Genomic DNA, 19,685 nt, shown 5'->3' with positions numbered 1-19,685 from the left:
TACCAAAACAATTCAGTGTGAAGCCCACAAGCTCTATTCACACATCCCTTTACAACACATTCTTTTAATTCAAAACTTTAGATGTGGATCTCATCTTATCATTAACTTCAGAATTCCAAAACACACATGCATTTCATCAGACACAGTGCTTTTTCTTGTGGCCAACCCATAAAACAGAACAAAAGCACTTTGCAACCAGCCAGACATTCACACTACATGGGTCCTTTATACCTTAATGACAATATATAAGAGAAAAAAAGATCCCAGGAGGGAAAAAGCAAGTTGCATCATGAAAACGAAATAATGGCAGATTAAAAGCCATTGTTTAACCATCTTCCCAGCCTCAGAGTAGTTTGCTCCCAGCATGCCCCAGAATCACCCTAAAATCACTGAAACATTGTTTCTTTGTAATATGATTTTTTGCCAGACATTGGATCTTGCTTCTCCTAGTGACCATCCCTAATTATTTGCTTCCCAAAAAGTTCCACCCAAGGACTTGGATAAAAATCAATATTCACACATCTGAATTAATTCTGATCTCATCACATGAGGATGAGTTTCGGTTTATTTCAATTATTGTTTTCAGAGCCTCTGAGGAATTGTTTGATTTTCTTCTCCCTCTATTGATGGCTCTTCTTTCTTTTCTACTCCTGTGGAAGCTTTTCTGATGGACAGCGGGACTCTGTGGTATCAGAGTTGATGTTCAAGTGGCTAAAGCCTTCTACTAGCATTTTCCAAGAGGATGCATTTTGCCCTTTAGAGTTCCCGGAAATAGCTTCCCTTTGAATGAGGCAATAATGGCATTTACACTTATTCTGATCTCTATCATGTGAGAAATAGATCTTTCCTTCCCTTTCAACCCGATAAGGTGCCATGTGATAGTAACTTTTCTGTCTCATGTTCTCCATGAATGTCTTTTTCCTCTGAGGGAACGCTGACTTCTCCCACCGCCTCTCATGTTGGCTCATCTCATCTCTGTATTGCTGTTGGATCGTTTCCTCTGGTAGAGGGGTGAGGTAGTTGCTATTAAAACTGGGGCTAAAGTTAATACGATCCAGGTTTTGCACTTTGGAGAAAGATGATTGGGAAGTTGATGTAAGTTTCTGGGACATTTCTTTTGGTGGAATCAGCAATGAATCAGAATTAAAAGGTGGGGTAACTTTACGTGGAGGATCCATGGACGAATAGTCTCAGCTCAAAGCTACCTTTGAATCTCAGGGCTGGACAGGAAATTGAAACTCAAGGTTCTCAGTTTGCTTGAAATTAATAAGAAAAAAGACTGCAGCCAAAAGCTGTCAAGCTGAAAAAAAGTGGTGGAAGGAGAAGAAAGAACAGGGAGGGTCATAAAAAATTAGTTTGTTTTTTTTTTTTTTAATGTAGAGAAATATCCTTATTTTCTAATGGGGATGAAACCAATAATAATGAAGCATATTAATGATTAAACATAGAGTGAAAGACATATTACAGTGACATTCTTTATCCAGACTCTACTTTTCTCCTGTAAACATGGGACACAAAAATCCACCAGTTTGGCAATTATTATCCTGTTTTGGAGAGTTTTGTATTATTAGTCATAATGAGCAAACCCAGCATCCAGGTCTTAGTCTTTTTACTTTATACCATTTTCTAATAAATGGAACCAGGGCTCCTAAGAGAAACTGTTGGTTCTAGAAGACTAAGGAAACAAATGTCAAATATAATATGGCATCCTTAAAAGTCTGAGGAACTGTTAAAGACAGATGCCTATGGAAATAATCCATCAGTACTGACCTAAGAATTTAGAGACTGTTCTTCCAATCAGTGATATTATAAAAAAGTAATTAACTCAATAAATATTCAGTAAAGCTCACTATGTTTCATGCAGTATCTTGAGTCAGCATCCCACATGCTATGTTTCAGCCAAATTACATCCTCTTTCTATTCATCACATGGCCTGTGCTCTAATTTCCACAACCTCATACTTGCTCTTGTGCACAACCTCATACATCCTTTGTCAGGAATGATTTCCTCCATCTTAATCTGGCTGATTGCTAGTTACCTTCACTCTCAGGAGGCTTTCTCTCACCCTCTGGAATTAGGTCATTTCCTGCTAAGTGCAGACAAGTCCATACAATTATCTTCTCTCTAATAGAAAACACTTATCACAGTTTCTTGTCAGTGCTTGTTTTATTGAATGTCTCCCAACAGACTAGTTGGCTCCTTGAGGTCAGAGATCATGCTGTCTTTCCCTCTCTTCAATCCTAGATCCTAACATAATCTGGGATGATGTTTTATATATCTAGTGCCATAGTTAAATATCAGATGTTAGGAGGGAGAAATAATCAAATGTAAAACCATACATCAAATCCTGTTCATCCAACAAAGATTAAATGTTAAATAGAAGAGTGTAGCTAATAAATTTAATTTTTAATAGATGAAATATGATAGACATTCCTTGTAAAACTACAAATATATCAACATTTTATTCAAGTTCGAAATAAGATGATTGGAAATGCAGTCTGAGAGCTCTGCTTTGGGGGGAAAGGCTTCCTTACTCAGAATACCATACACACGGTAAGGGTCAGACCTTTGTTTTCCATCGAATGCTGATGTGTCTGGATATGGTGCCTGGACCTGTGACAACAATTTCTGTACCACAAGGAGATCTGGACTTAGGAGAAGCCCATCCAGTGAGAATAGAAGCTCAGAAATATGGAGTTTGTTACTTTATGGCATCATTGACTTATGAAGTTAATCATGTATATAACTACTCTGCAGTGGACTTTTGTTTCTCTGACATAATTTCTTATCACAAGTTAAACTAATTTAATTATGTTTTCTGCTATGTCAAGAGTGAGTCTTAACTAAGTTATTCTAGTTCTCTCTAGTGGTTTATTTCTGGTGGCTGTTTGTCACCAGGGAGACAAAGTTAAGTCCTCTGTTGACTGCTGGGAACCCTCCCAGTGACTTTGACAAACTTCATCCATGACCTTTGGATTCCCCAACAGGTTCCTTAAACCCACCCAAGGTGTGCCAGTTTCTACAATGTTCATTTAAAGGTGGGGACCTGAATGATGGTACAATAGGCTACAGAATAAACTATGGGTGTTAGATCCTTACTTTTACAATATATTATTTTACCTCTACTTAAACAACTCACCCAAGGATGAAATAAAGTGAGTGTTTTAGATAGGTAAACTAAGAGAAAAGCATACAAGTGGCACCAACCCCATCGACTTTTGCACATTGGTAGTGCACTGGTAAACTGGTTCTGGTAGGGGGAGGGGAGAATGCACCAGACTGTAACATATGTTGGCTAATTTCTGTCATGTAAACACTCCTGCCTTTACTGATTTCAAGCTGCTGACAATCTAACAACTGGTTTGTAAAATCCCTAGATGTTTTTGTACCGGCCCTTATGAATTGGAATGATCTTACCCCTGCAATCACTGAGTGCTGTGAAACTAAAGGAGATTGTCAGGAGTCCTGGCATTTTTCCCCTCCTCACTCATGTGTGACTTTCCCAAGCCTGGCATTAATGGCATCTTTTAGACCATAACTAGGCTGTTTGCAGCCTCATATGTTTCCTTCTGGGGAGAGCAGGAGGAGAAGGATTGGGTCTCAGAGCCTCATCTTCACAGGTGAATGGAACCTCAGGTGCTATGTTTAAGTCTTTGACCAGGGCTCAAAACTTGCCTATGCCTCTCACACCTCCTGACCCTCAATTATGTACCAGAAACTGAGGCACCCAGAGGTACAGCAGCTTGCTTAAGGTCACAGACACAGTTAGTAAGTGATGGGGCTGGAATTCTGCTTCAGATATGCTTTTCCTCAAAGCCAGAGTCAGTGGAGACACATCTGTGCTGTGAGGTGTTTCCTAGGGGGACAGGCACAATAAATCCAAATGTTTTACTGAGTGGTTGTGGGAACCACGACAAAGTCACGTTTGATTCAAGACATACTCACTCCCTGAAGTCTGAAGTGCAGGAAAGCTTCAGTTACAAGGGAGACATAATTATCCATAGAACAAGATTATTGTATAAACTCTGAGACCTGTTTAATTCCTTTTTAATCTCATCCCTTGATAAATACTACTAAGCAGAAGTAAGTAAATATATAACGTTGGAAAGAATGAGAGATAACACTTACCTTCATACACTCTTAGTGAGACTGAGAGGCAGGCTAGGGATATGCATCAAGATTTAAATGTAAACTCCATAGGGTCCATACATTTTCTTTTTAAAAATGTCTTCTAATCAAATGATCAGATTGATGTACAAAGCTTTCTGAACAAAGATATTTACCCTAGCTATATTTGAAAAGGTGTAGAACCGGAAAGAACTTAAATATACATCCATAAAGGTTTGGTTGAATAAAATAGACTAGTTCCATGGACAGGGTAATATGCATTTAAAACTTAAGGTTTCAGGCCACACTCAGTAAATAAGACATAGCCTCTGTAGAGAAAATATTATCATCGCAAAGAACATATCCCTCTTGTGGATCAGAGTATCTTACTTTTGCATTAGTTCAGAACCTGGGAGGAGCTGATGTTAAAACAGAATTCAATGTGCAAAAAATTTATTAGGGGAAACATCTGTGAGAGAAAGCATGAATTCAGGGGAAGCTAGGAGAGCCTTTAGAACCTTATTCTGGTCTGAACTCTAGTGAAGAACAGAGAAGGAATAAAAGTTGGGTAAAAGCATCTTTGACTACATAGCCGTTCTTTTTTTTAATGTTTATTTATTTATTTTTGAGAGAAAGAGAGAAAAAGGGAGAGAGAGCGCGAGAGAGAGCTCACAAGTGGGGGAGTGGCAGAGAGAGAATCTGAAGCAGGCTCCAGGCTCTGAGCTGTCAGCACAGAGCCCAACACGGGGCTTGAACTCACAAACCGTAAGATCATGACTGGAGCCAAAGTCAGACGCTTAACCAACCCAGGTGTCCCAACACATCAGTTCTAAGTAGAGTTTGCAAAGTCACTGGGGTGGGGGCGAGTCCTTGTGTCACAATTGGCTATCTACTTGTATTGCTAGCCAAAATGGTATATTTAACTTTGAACTCCCACTTGTAACAATGAAAAAACAGACCAAATATATAAAACATTTGCTGGCAAACCCTTGTATATCAGGTAATGTGAAGGACGGTGATCCTTGAGAGAGAAGAAACAAAAGAGATGTGAACAATGACTGCTTAGAGAAGGTTTTCAGGCTACAGCACGTGGGTGGGTGGGGGACCCAGATGGAGCCAGTGGACTTTCTGAGTTGAGAAGAGAGAACTGAGTTTCTGAGAGATCAAGGCAACTAGTGTTCAAAAGATACCAGAGAGGAGAAAGCTGCAATGAGAGAAAACCTTAGGGGTCAAAAGGTCTCCCTCATGTATTAAGCACATGTATGTGATGCCGGGGAAAGTACCATCTGAAAGGATTAGAAGGAACAGTGCCTAGTGCTTGGAGTAGGTGGTAATTGTGCCTGTTAAATCAGTAAGACTGGAAAACCTAGGGATACATGGGTAACTGGATTAGTACTCAGAAGAGTCTTTTGTCAGTAGTGGGGAGTAAGTATCCCCAGACCTGGTGCTGCTCTAGTTCCACCGAATAGTATTAAAACATAAGTAAATAGATGAACGAATGAACAAATAAATAAGTGAATACACAAAAAATATTGGAGAAGTTGAGGGATAAACATTATTTTCATACACTGCTGGTGTGACTGGAGGGTAGGTTAGGAATATATGTCAAGATTTAAATGTAAAATCTATAGGATCATAAGAGGGTTCCCGTCAACACCTGGGTGTGAGGTAATTTCTGAGGACAGAGAAAGAATCATGTGCTAGGATTAGAGAAGACAATATTTAGTACTTGCACAGAAATTAGAAAAGTACCTGTTCCCAACAGCCAGGCTGGAAAACCTCAGGATTTATGGGATGTTAGGTAGAGTACTCAGAAGGATCATTTCTTGGTCATGGAGAATAATTAGCCATCTACTGCTCCATCTACAGCTCCAGTTATACTAAATCCTAAATGGAAGACCCAAAGAATCAAAGTGTTTCCAAGTAATTTAATTGCATAGTAGAAAAAGCACAAGAATAATTTTAGCATCACAGTAATATCCATCATTCGATAAGGTAGCATCCATTATCATACATTCAATCAAAACTTAGCAGGCATGCAAATAAGCGGGAAAATTCAACTCATAATGGGATGATAAATGAGTCAATTGAGAATATCCCAGACTGACACAGAAGTTAAAAATAGCAGATAAGAACAGTAAAACAGTTATTATAACAATATTCCATATGTTTAAAAAGTTAAGAGCACTGAGTAATATATAGAATAGTTGAATCACTATATTGTACACCTGAAACTAATATAATACTGTATTCTCACTTTACTGGAATGAAAATTTTAAAAATTAAATTGAAAAAAGTCAAGATATGTAAAATACCAAAAAAAAAACCCAAACAAACCCACAAATGGACTATAGATGAAAAGTACAATGTGAAAGATAAAAAATACACTGGGTGTGATTAAAGGCACATTAGATATTGCAGAAAAAGTACTGAAGTTTAAAGATAGCAATATAAGTTATCCAAAATTAAATGAAGAGGAAAAAGAAATGTTTTTATAAATTCACAGAGCATCAGTGAGCTGTGAGAGAACTTCCAGCAGCTCTCATATATGTGCAATTGGAGTCCCTGGAGGAGTGGATCAAGAGGTGGGGACAGATAAAACATTTGAAGAAATAATGCCCCCAGTTTTTCCATATTGATGAAAACTATAATCCCACAAATGGAAGAAACTCAATAAAGCACAAGTAACATGAAGGAAACTATACTAAGGCACATGATAATCAAATTGCTCAAAACCAGTGATAAAGAGAAAATCTTAAAGCAACCAGAAAGGTAAAAAATGTTAATTACCCAGAGGGGTTTTTCCTGAGAAACAACCCAAGTAATGACAACGTAAGCAACATTTGCTAAAGCAAAAAGAAAACCTCTGAGCCTAGAATTCTATAAGCAGTGAAAATATTTTTTCAAAAATAATGACAAAATAATGTCTTAAATAACATCTTTTTCACATACACAGAATCTAAGAGGATTAATCAACAGCAGACCTCCCCTTATAAGAAATGTTCAAGCAAGTCATTCAGGCAGAAGGAAAACAGCACCAAATGGGAACATAGATTTCTGCAAAGCAATGGAAAGTACCTGAAATAGTAACTGCATGGGTAGAGGTATAAGATTTTTTTTCTTACTATTTAAACTCTTTGAAAGATATTTGACTCTTCATGAAAAAATAACAATGTAATGTAGGGATTTAAACATATGTAAAAGTAGGGGCACCTGGGTGGCTGAGTCGGTTAAGCATCTAACTTTGGCTCAGGTCATGATCTCATGGTTCATGGGTTTGAGACCCGTGTCGGGTTCTGTGCTGACAGCTCAGAGCCTGGAGCCTGCTTCGGATTCTGTGTCTCCCTCTCTCTCTCTCTCTGCCCCTCCCCTGCTTGTGTTCTGTCTCTATCTCTCTCAAAAATAAATAAACATTAAAATTGTTTTAAACATATGTAAAAGTAAAATGTATGGAGAAAAACCCACAAAGGTTGGGAGGAGGGAAATGAAATATTAATGTAATGTTCTCATTAAGTTAAATAAACATAGCTTTATTTAAAAGTATACTGTGATAAAATAAAAGTACATTTTAAGCTCAAGATCAAACCCTCAAGTAACAACCAAAGTTATTGCTAATAAGCCAACAAAAGATAAAATGGAACCAGAAAATATTACCAAAAAGGCAGAAAAAGGCAGAAAGGGAATAAAGTGCATATGGAACAGAAACAAAATCAGCCTCCCAGGAATAGTCTTATCTTATTATCACTGCCACACTCAGTCATGGACTGAGAGCAGCCTGTGGGAAATGTGGTCTAATAAAAATGTGGAGATGGATTTCAGAATGCAATAGCTGGTGGCCTAAGACAATTACCTTCCCTACAGGCAGAGTTATGAGATGTGCTTCCTAATGGCAGTCACGCTAATGCCTCTGTCTGGATAACTCCTTCCCTCATCCTGATTAACTTCTATCCCTTCAGTTCTGAGGTTCAGGGCACTTCTTCAGGCAAGCACATCTGACTTCTCTAAAAGGCAGATGCTGACAAAGTCCCCTTTATTCTCTCTAACTTAGGTAAGTACTTACAAATTTGCTGTAACTGCTCATACAATCATGTATCTCTCCCAAGCCCACTAGAGTGTGATTTCGGAGTTGTAACAGCAGTGCCCAGCTCAGTGTTCTTGGGATTCATAGAATACACACTCCCTCTTCAGGAGTGTGTAGGGTTCTTCTCAATGCCTGCAGCATTGTTCCTCTACATACCCTTGTTCTCTGATCCCTCACCGTCTTCAAGTATCTGCTTAATGTCACCTTCTCAACAAGACTGGCCATGAACACACCATTTAAAACTGCATACCCACCAATCAGCACTCCCACTCCTCCTTTCTTTCACTACTTTTCTAACAGCACATTACTTTTGACTGCATTTCATCGTTTGTTGATTTATTTATATTGTTTATCATTGTCTCTCCCACTAGAATAAAAACTCAACAAGGGCAGGCATTTTAGATTGCTTAGTTCACTGGTGCATCCCCTGCTCCAACAACACTGCCTGGCACATAGATTATTCTTAATCAATATTTGTGGCTGAAATGAATTAAGTGCCCGATGCTAAGTAGGTGTTCAGCAAATGGTAGGCTTTATTAATGCTGCTTTCCTGGTTGAGTGATACTGGACAGGAGGTAGTCAGAGAACAGTGCAAATTGCTAAACACAGAGGGAGGAAATTGCTTGGATGTGGTCACCACCATCCACCTAGTTCTACCCAGAGTACAGTCCTGACAGTTGTTTTGGACTAAGTGGGTGCCTCTCACTTCCCCAGAGTACAGGCTGTCCTTATTAGTCAGCCACCCACACCCAGCATGGAGAGGGACACTGAGGCAGAAAGCAGGAGCTGGATTGTTTGGTAGTTTCCTCTATGACATCACATCAAACCTCACATTTACATTTGAAGTGCTTAAAATTCCTAGTCATACCATGTTCAACTGTAAATGTCAACAACAGATATGTTGCCATGAGAAAGAGAAATGTTTTCACTGCAACCTGATGTGTTCGTTCTGTTAAAGATCAATTAGGAGTACAGAGAATGATTATTATTGACAATCACCAAGTGTTGAACACATAAAACTATAATAAGATTTATTAGGCCTATTTAACTGACGAGGAACAGACTTAGCAAAGGAACATAACTAGACTAAGGTTAATAGAGTCAATAAGAGGCAATGCACTGATTTACCAGATCAACCTGTGAGCTTTGTCTCACAGATTTCCAATATTCACTTTTTTAGGAAAACTGTATTATAGATAAACTTCAAATGATGGGATTGGGTTCACAGGCAGATATGAATACTTAGCTAGTTTTTTATTCAACAAACAGAGGTTAAAGCTGCTTGAGAATTCACAGAGCTTCACTGGATAGAATATGATGGAAGCTCAAAAACACTGAATAAAAAATAGTCTAATTTTGGCTCATATGAAGGTAATTAGAAATAGAATTTTCACATAATTGATATATGCAACCTAAGACATAGCACATGAATCTTTAATTTTCTACCAAATAGTATACATTGTATCCTATAAAATAATAAAGGTACAATATTCAGAGAGTCATATAACTCCAAACACACAGAAAAGAAAATAGATCACAGGCAAACACTAACATTTTTACATATCTCTATCCAACCATTTTGTTTCTATGTGTCGGTATGGATATATGTACATATACTTTACAGCATTAAAATGTACTTTATATACATTTTTTTTTTGGTCCAGCATGTTTTGTTAAATTGTTGCATTTTTTTTTAAGTTTTAAATGTTTATTTATTATCAAGAGAGAAAGAGAGACACAGTGTGCGAGTGGGGGAGGGGCAGAGAGAGAGGGAGACAGAATCTTAGTCAGACTCCAGGCTCCGAGCTGTCAGCACAGAGCCCGAGGTGAGGCTCGAACTCACAAACCATGAGATCATGACCTGAGCCATAGTCAGATGCTTAACCAACTGAGCCACCCAGGCGCCCCTAAATTGTTTCATTGTTAAATTGACTTATTTTCTTTTAAAATTCAATAACGTTAAAAGCAAATATTGGAGCGCTGGAGCGCCTGGGTGGCTCAGTCGGTTAAGCGTCGGACTTCAGCTCAGGTCATGATCTCGCAGTCCGTGAGTTTGAGCCCCGCGTCGGGCTCTGTGCTGACAGCTCAGAGCCTGGAACCTGTTTCGGATTCTGTGTCTCCCTCTCTCTCTGACCCTCCCCCGTTCATGCTCTGTCTCTCCCTGTCTCAAAAATAAATAAACGTTAAAAAAAAATAATAAAAAGCAAATATTGAACAGTGGACATGTAGAAAAGGAGAACAATATGGGGAAAATCTGAGATAGTACAAATCTCATATTAAAATCGATGTGAAATAAACAGAGTCACTGGTTGATCGAAAAGACATGATTTTTGTGTATCAATATTATATGCCCACAAAAGCAAGAGAATCACTTGGGAAATATCTTAAAATGAAATACTGAGAAAATCCAAAATGAAATTCGTAGTGTGTCATAGAAGGAAATAATAAAACTTTACTTACCACTCAAAATAGAATTTAAATGAATGAAGAGAACTTCAAGATAGCTTGGTAGTGAGGATGGTAGTTAGCTGAGCTGGGGATGAAGGGTGATAGTCACCCTGGTCCTCCACCCTTATGAATCCTCTAGGACACAGTGACATCATGGATCTACCTCACAATTACAAGGCTGTGTTGCTAGGGCACACTAGGGGTGCCATTTTTGGGACCACATCCTATTACGTCTCTTCAATCCTAATGCCTCTACTTTTACTTTACTTTACTTCTTTACTTTACTTTACCTTACTTTACTTTACTTTACCTTACTTTTGGGGGAGGGTGGAATAAAAATATCATAGTACATAACAAGGAGTTATGGTATATTCCCGCCCCAAATACTACTGACAGAGACTGGACATGTGTCTGGATCAGATGACCCATAAATTATTAATATGTTCACCCTTTAGTGCTTCTGAGGGAATAAGATTTGGGGGACACGGGGATATTTGTCTATTTTGTGTACTGCTGTAACCCAAACATCTGGAACATTTTTTGGCACATTGTAGGCACTTAATAAATCTTCCTAGATTGAACAGATTGGTCTGGCTCCCCCATGAAACTATAAGAACCTCCAGGGCAAGGACCCTGATCTTTGGAAACCATTTCTCCAGGACACTGCTAAACTCCTGCTAGGTATCACTGAATATTGACTCAATCAAGCAAATAAATTCCCAAACACAGTCAATAAGTGTTTGAATTTTTACTTTAGAGTTATTATTTTCTCTGTAGTGCACCTGAACTGTGACTTAATAATTTTCTTTAAATAAAAAGCACCATTTAGTTAAAAAAAAAACACACACACACAAGTACGCAACTAATTAAATATAGGAAAAAGAAAATAAAACTATGAAATTTTTACAAATAAGGTTCAGATTGGGTAGTAAAAATGCTATAATTCTCTAAATTTCATAGAGACAGAGTACAGTCGTTGTTTCAGGGGCTGGGAGAAAGATGAACAAAGAGTTAATTGATAAAGAGTTTCAGTTTTGCAACGTGAAAAGGGTTCTGAAGATTGAGTGGGCGACAATACGAATGTACCTAAACTTCCCCTAGAAGTTGAGGGACCAGATGACAGAAGCTTGTGGCAAGAATGATTTAAGAAGAGATTTGGGAAGAAGTCTGGAGAAGATGGCGACATAGGTGGACACAGGGCTCACCTCATCCTGCTGACCCGCTTAGATTCCACCCACATCTGCCTAAATAACCCAGAAAACCGCCAGAAGACTAGCAGAATGGACTCTCTGGAGCCAAGCGTAGACAAGAGGCCCACGGAAGAGGGTAGGAAGGGCAGAGAGACGGTACGTGCTATGCGGACTGGCGGGAGGGAGCTGAGGCGGTGGAGGGGCAGCCCGCCCTTCAAAGCAGAGCCCCTGAAGTGTGGCTTGCAAAAGCAGAGCGGCCGGGTGGAGTGAGTTCTGACAGCCAATGGGACTTAACATCTGGAAGGTTAAAAGTCAACAGCTCTGCTCTCAGAGAGCAGGTAGGCCAAGAGGACACCGGGAGGGAGAGTTGTTGAGCCCCAGGAGACAGAGCTCAGCTTGGCAGGGGAAAAAAGCCCCCTGGGAAGCACCATCTCCCTCTCCCATCCCCCAGGCGATATTCCAAAGGGAACCAGTTCCCGTCACGGAACTTGCTATCACCACACAAATGCCCAACGCTGTGCTTCCGTGGATCCATCCCTCCACTGGGCCTGCCTCCCTCCCGGTGCTGCAGGGCCCCTCCCGCAGGGGACCACCGCCGGCAAAGTGAGCTAAGCCTACACCTCCCACCCCTGTGCACCTTGGATCCACCCTGGCTAATACACCAGGTCCCATTGAAGCAGCACCACAGGCGTGGCAGTGTGCAAGCAGCCCAGACAGGAGCCACATCACTCCACAGTGAGTCCTGCCCCTGGGAGAGGGGAACATAAGGTACACACCAGTCTGACTGTGGCCCCAGCGGTGGGCTGGGGGCAGACATCGGGTCCGACTGCAGCCCCGACCACCAACACAAGTTCCTTCTGACAGCACAGGGGAAGTGCCCTGCAGTTTGGAGCTACCACAGGGACTACGCAAAATGATGAAATGGAAGAATTCTCCTCAAAAGAAACTCCAGGAAGTACCGACAGCTAACAAAGTGATCAAATCCGATTTAAGCAATATAACGGAACAAGAATTTAGAATAATCATCATAAAATTAATCTCTGGGCTTGAAACAAGCATAGAGGACAGCAGAGAATCTATTGCTACAGAGATCAAGGGGTAAGAAATAGTCATGAGGAGCTGAAAAATGCAATAAATGAGGTGCAAAATAAAATGCAGGTGGCCATAGCATGGATTGAAATGCTATGGCAGAGGAGAGAATAGGTGAATTAGAAGATAAAATTATGGAGGGTTGAGGAGGGAGGGAAGATGGCGGCGTAGGAGGACGCTGGGCTCACCGCGCGTCCTGCCGATCACTTAGATTCCAACTACACCTGCCTAAATAACCCAGAACACCACCAGAGGATTAGCAGAACGGAGTCTCCGGAGCCAAGCGCAGACGAGAGGCCCACGGAAGAGGGTAGGAAGGGCGGCGAGGCGGTGTGCGCTCCACGGACTGGCGGGAGGGAGCCGGGGCGGAGGGGCGGCTCGCCGGCCAAGCAGAGTCCCCGAGTCTGGCAGGCAAAAGCGGAGGGGCCTGACGGACTGTGTTCCGACAGCAAGCGCGACTTAGCGTCTGGGAGGTCATAAGTTAACAGCTCCGCTCAGAAAGCGGGAAGGCTGGAGGACAAAGGGAGGGAGAGCTGCTGAGCCCCCGGACGACAGAGCTCAGTTTGGCGGGGAACAAAGGCGCTCGCCAGCGCCATCTCCCCCGCCCATCCCCCAGCCAAAATCCCAAAGAGAACCAGTTTCTGCCAGGGAACTTGCTCCCTCTGTGCAAACACCCAACTCTGTGCTTCTGCGGAGCCAAACCTCCGGCAGCGGATCTGACTCCCTCCCGCTGCCACAGGGCCCCTCCTGAAGTGGATCACCTAAGGAGAAGCGAGCTAAGCCTGCCCCTCCTGCCCCCGTGCACCTTGCCTACCCACCCCAGCTAATACGCCAGATCCCCAGCAACACAAGCCTGGCAGCGTGCAAGTAGCCCAGACGGGCCATGCCACCCCACAGTGAATCCCGCCCAGAGGAGAGGGGAAGAGAAGGCACACACCAGTCTGACTGTGGCCCCAGCGGTGGGCTGGGGGCAGACATCAGGGCGGACTGCGGCCCCACCCACCAGCTCCAGTTATACACCAGAGCACAGGGGAAGTGCCCTGCAGGTCCTCACCACTCCAGGGACTATCCAAAATGACCAAACGGAAGAATTCCCCTCAGAAGAATCTCTAGGAAATAACAACTGCTAATGAACTGATCAAAAAGGATTTAAATAATATAACAGAAAGTGAATTTAGAATGATAGTCATAAAATTAATCGCTGGGCTTGAAAACAGTATAGAGGACAGCAGAGAATCTCTTGCTACAGAGATCAAGGGACTAAGGAACAGTCACCAGGAGCTGAAAAGCGCTTTAAACGAAATGCAAAACAAAATGGAAACGACGACGGCTCGGATTGAAGAGGCAGAGGAGAGAATAGGTGAACTAGAAGATAAAGTTATGGAAAAAGAGGAAGCTGAGAGAAAGAGAGATAAAAAAAATCCAGGAGTATGAGGGGAAAATTAGAGAACTAAGTGATACACTAAAAAGAAATAATATATGCATAATTGGTATCCCAGAGGAGGAAGAGAGAGGGAAAGGTGCTGAAGGGGTACTTGAAGAAATTATAGCTGAGAACTTCCCTGACCTGGGGAAGGAAAAAGGCATCGAAACCCAAGAGGCACAGAGAACTCCCTTCAGACGTAACTTGAATCGATCTTCTGCACGACATATCATAGTCAAACTGGCAAAATACGAGGATAAAGAGAAAATTCTGAAAGCAGCAAGGGATAAACGTGCCCTCACATATAAAGGGAGACCTATAAGACTCGTGACTGATCTCTCTTTTGAAACTTGGCAGGCCACAAAGGATTGGCATGAGACCTTCAGTGTGCTAAACAGAAAACAATATGCAGCCGAGAATCCTTTATCCAGCAAGTCTGTCATTTAGAATAGAAGGAGAGATAAAGGTCTTCCCAAACAAACAAAAACTGAAGGAATTTGTCACCATGAAACCAGCCCTACAAGAGATCCTAAGGGGGAACCTGTGAGACAAAGTACCAGATACATCACGACAAGCATAAAACATACAGACATCACAATGACTCTAAACCCGTATCTTTCTATAATAACACTGAATGTAAATGGATTAAATGCGCCAACCAAAAGACATAGGGTATCCGAATGGATAAAAAAACAAGACCCATCTATTTGCTGTCTACAAGAGACTCCTTTTAGATCTGAGGACACGTTTAGATTGAGAGTGAGGGGATGGAGAACTATTTATCATGCTCCTGGAAGCCAAAAGAAAGCTGGAGTAGCCATACTGATATCAGACAAACTGGACTTTAAATTAAGGGCTGTAACAAGAGATGAAGAAGGGCATTATATAATAATTACAGGGTCTATCCATCAGGAAGAGCTAACAATTATAAATGTCTATGCGCCGAATACCGGAGCCCCCAAATATATAAAACAATTACTCATAAACATAAGCAACCTTATTCATAAGAATGTGGTCATTGCAGGGGACTTTAACACCCCACTTACAGAAATGGATAGATCATCTAGACACACGGTCAATAAAGAAACAAGGGCCCTGAATGATACATTGGATCAGATGTACTTGACAGATCTATTTAGAACTCTGCATCCCAAAGCAACAGAATATGCTTTCTTCTCGAGTGCACATGGAACATACTCCAAGATAGATCATATACTGGGTCACAAAACAGCCCTTCATAAGTTTACAAGAATTGAAATTATACCATGCATACTTTCAGACCACAATGCTATGAAGCTTGAAATCAACCACAGGAAAAAGTCTGGAAAACCTCCAAAAGCATGGAGGTTAAAGAACACCCTACTAACGAATGAGTGGGTCAACCAGGCAATTAGAGAAGAAATTAAAAACTATATGGAAACAAACGAAAATGAAAAGGCAACAATCCAAACCCTTTGGGATGCAGCGAAGGCAGTCCCGAGAGGAAAATACATTGCAATCCAGGCCTATCTCAAGAAACAAGAAAAATCCCAAATACAAAATCTAACAGCACACCTAAAGGAAATAGAAGCAGAACAGCAAAGGCAGCCTAAACCCAGCAGAAGAAGAGAAATAATAAAGATCAGAGCAGAAGTAAACAATATAGAATCTAAAAAAACTGTAGAGCAGATCAACGAAACCAAGAGTTGGTTTTTTGAAAAAATAAACAAAATTGACAAACCTCTAGCCAGGCTTCTCAGAAAGAAAAGAGAGATGACCCAAATAGATAAAATCATGAATGAAAATGGGATTATTACAACCAATCCCTCAGAGATACAAACAATTATCAGGGAATACTATGAAAAATTATATGCCAACAAATTGGACAACCTGGAAGAAATGGACAAATTCCTAAACACCCACACTCTTCCAAAACTCAATCAGGAGGAAATAGAAAGCTTGAACAGACCCATAACCAGTGAAGAAATTGAATCGGTTATCAAAAATCTCCCAACAAATAAGAGTCCAGGACCAGATGGCTTCCCAGGGGAGTTCTACCAGATGTTTAAAGCAGAGATAATACCTATCCCTCTCAAGCTATTCCAAGAAATAGAAAGGGAAGGAAAACTTCCAGACTCATTCTATGAAGCCAGTATTACTTTGCTTCCTAAAGCAGACAGAGACCCAGTAAAAAAAGAGAACTACAAGCCAATATCCCTGATGAATATGGATGCAAAAATTCTCAATAAGATACTAGCAAATCGAATTCAACGGCATATAAAAAGAATTATTCACCATGATCAAGTGGGATTCATTCCTGGGATGCAGGGCTGATTCAACATTCGCAAATCAATCAACGTGATACATCACATTAACAAAAAAAAAAAAGAGAAGAACCATATGATCCTGTCAATCGATGCAGAAAAGGCCTTTGACAAAATCCAGCACCCTTTCTTAATAAAAACCCTTGAGAAAGTCGGGATAGAAGGAACATACTTAAAGATCATCAAAGCCATTTATGAAAAGCCCACAGCTAACATCATCCTCAACGGGGAAAAACTGAGAGCTTTTTCCCTGAGATCAGGAACACGACAGGGATGCCCACTCTCACCGCTGTTGTTTAACATAGTGCTGGAAGTTCTAGCTTCAGCAATCAGACAACAAAAGGAAATCAAAGGCATCAAAATTGGCAAAGATGAAGTCAAGCTTTCGCTTTTTGCAGATGACATGATATTATACATGGAAAATCCGATAGACTCCACCAAAAGTCTGCTAGAACTGATACATGAATTGAGCAAAGTTGCAAGATACAAAATCAATGTACAGAAATCAGTCGCATTCTTATACACTAACAATGAAGCAACAGAAAGACAAATAAAGAAACTGATCCCATTCACAATTGCACCAAGAAGCATAAAATACCTAGGAATAAATCTAACCAAAGATGTACAAGATCTGTATGCTGAAAACTATAGAAAGCTTATGAAGGTAATTGAAGAAGATTTAAAGAAATGGAAAGACATTCCCTGCTCATGGATTGGAAGAATAAATATCGTCAAAATGTCAATACTACCCAAAGCTATCTACACATTCAATGCAATCCCAATCAAAATTGCACCAGCATTCTTCTCCAAACTAGAACAAGCAATCCTAAAATTCATATGGAACCACAAAAGGCCCCGAATAGCCAAAGTAATTTTGAAGAAGAAGACCAAAGCAGGAGGCATCAGAATCCCAGACTTTAGCCTCTACTACAAAGCTGTAGTCACCAAGACAGCATGGTATTGGCACAAAAACAGACACACAGACCAATGGAATAGAATAGAAACCCCAGAACTAGACCCACAAACGTATGGCCAACTCATCTTTGACAAAGCAGGAAAGAACATCCAATGGAAAAAAGACAGTCTCTTTAACAAATGGTGCTGGGAGAACTGGACAGCAACAAGCAGAAGGTTGAAACTAGACCACTTTCTCACACCATTCACAAAAATAAACTCAAAATGGATAAAGGACCTGAATGTGAGACAGGAAATCATCAAAACCTTAGAGGAGAAAGCAGGAAAAGACCTCTCTGACCTCAGCCATAGCAATCTCTTACTCGACACATCCCCAAAGGCAAGGGAATTAAAAGCAAAAGTGAATTCCTGGGACCTTATGAAGATAAAAAGCTTCTGCACAGCAAAGGAAACAACCAACAAAACTAAAAGGCAACCAACGGAATGGGAAAAGATATTTGCAAATGACATATCGGACGAAGGGCTAGTATCCAAAATCTATAAAGAGCTCACCAAACTCCACACCCAAAAGACAAATAACCCAGTGAAGAAATGGGCAGAAAACATGAATAGACACTTCTCTAAAGAAGACATCCGGATGGCCAACAGGCACATGAAAAGATGTTCAACGTCGCTCCTTATCAGGGAAATACAAATCAAAACCACACTCCGATATCACCTCACGCCAGTCAGAGTGGCCAAAATGAACAAATCAGGAGAGTATAGATGCTGGAGAGGATGTGGAGAAACGGGAACCCTCTTGCACTGTTGGTGGGAATGCAAATTGGTGCAGCCGCTCTGGAAAGCAGTGTGGAGGTTCCTCAGAAAATTAAAAATAGACCTACCCTATGACCCAGCAATAGCACTGCTAGGAATTTATCCAAGGGATACAGGAGTACTGATGCATAGGGGCACTTGTACCCCAATGTTTATAGCAGCACTCTCAACAATAGCTAAATTATGGAAAGAGCCTAAATGTCCATCAACTGATGAATGGATAAAGAAATTGTGGTTTATATACACAATGGAATTCTATGTGGCAATGAGAAAAAAATGAAATATGGCCTTTTGTAGCAAGTGGATGGAAGTGGAGAGTGTGATGCTAAGTGAAATAAGCCATACAGAGAAAGACAGATACCATATGGTTTCACCCTTATGTGGATCCTGAGAAACGTAACAGAAACCCATGGGGGAGGGGAAGGAAAAAAAAAAAAAAAAGAGGTTAGAGTGGGAGAGAGCCAAAGCATAAGAGACTGTTAAAAACTGAGAACAAACTGAGGGTTGATGGGGGGTGGGAGGGTGGGTAGGGTGGGTGATGGGTATTGAGGAGGGCACCTTTTTGGATGAGCACTGGGTGTTGTATGGAAACCAATTTCACAGTAAATTTCATATATTAATAAAATAAATAAATAAATAAATAAATAAATAAATAAATAAACATTAAAACAAAAAGAAGATAAAATTATGGAAAAAGAGGAAGCTGAGAAAAAGAGAGAGAAAAAAATCCAGGAGTATGAGGAGAGAGTTAGAGAACTAAGTGATGCAATCAAATGGAACAATATCTGCATCATAGGAATTCCAGAAAAGAAAGAGAGAGAGAAAGGGGCTGAAGGAGTACGTGAACAAATCATAGCTGAGAACTTCCCTGATCTGGGGAAGGAAACAGACATTGAATTCCAAGAGGCACAGAGAACTCCCTGCAGACGTCACCTGAATCTATCTTCTGCACGACATATCATAGTGAACCTGGCAAATTACAAGGATAATGAGAGAATTCTGAAAGCAGCTAGGGATAAATGGGCCCTAACATACAAAGGTAGACACATAAAGGTAGTAGCAGATCTATCTACTGAAACTTGGCAGGACAGAAAGGAATGGCAGGAAATCTTCAATGTGCTGAACAGAAAAAAAAATATGCAGCCAAGAATCCTTTATCCGGCAAGTCTGTCATTCAGAATAGAAGGAGAGATAAAGGTTTTCCCAAACAAACAAAAACTGAAGGAATTTATCACCACTAAACCAGCCCTACAAGAGATCCTAAGGGGGAATCTGTAAGTGAAATGTTGCAAGGACCACCAAGTACCAGAGAC

The 19,685-nt window shown here is 40.7% G+C and overlaps 1 long non-coding RNA gene and 1 other non-coding gene across 2 annotated transcripts; both read right to left on the bottom strand.

Moving 5' to 3' along the window:
- Positions 1-527: 527 nt before the first annotated feature.
- Positions 528-11,348, bottom strand: LOC128774491 (uncharacterized). The gene is made up of 2 exons (XR_008419037.1): positions 10,649-11,348; positions 528-1,279 (listed from the first exon to the last, which is right to left on the bottom strand). It is a non-coding gene; the product is annotated as an uncharacterized LOC128774491 (long non-coding RNA).
- On the bottom strand, positions 10,007-10,091 carry TRNAH-AUG (transfer RNA histidin (anticodon AUG)). The gene has a single exon. It is a non-coding gene; the product is annotated as a tRNA-His (tRNA).
- Positions 11,349-19,685: the final 8,337 nt, after the last annotated feature.

Source organism: Panthera pardus, unplaced genomic scaffold, assembly GCF_024362965.1.
Source record: "Panthera pardus isolate Hobbes unplaced genomic scaffold, ASM2436296v1 HiC_scaffold_325, whole genome shotgun sequence".
NCBI classification, from domain to species: Eukaryota; Metazoa; Chordata; class Mammalia; order Carnivora; family Felidae; genus Panthera; species Panthera pardus.
Note: the sequence above shows the minus strand (reverse complement) of the source record. Positions and strands in the feature narration are given on the sequence as shown.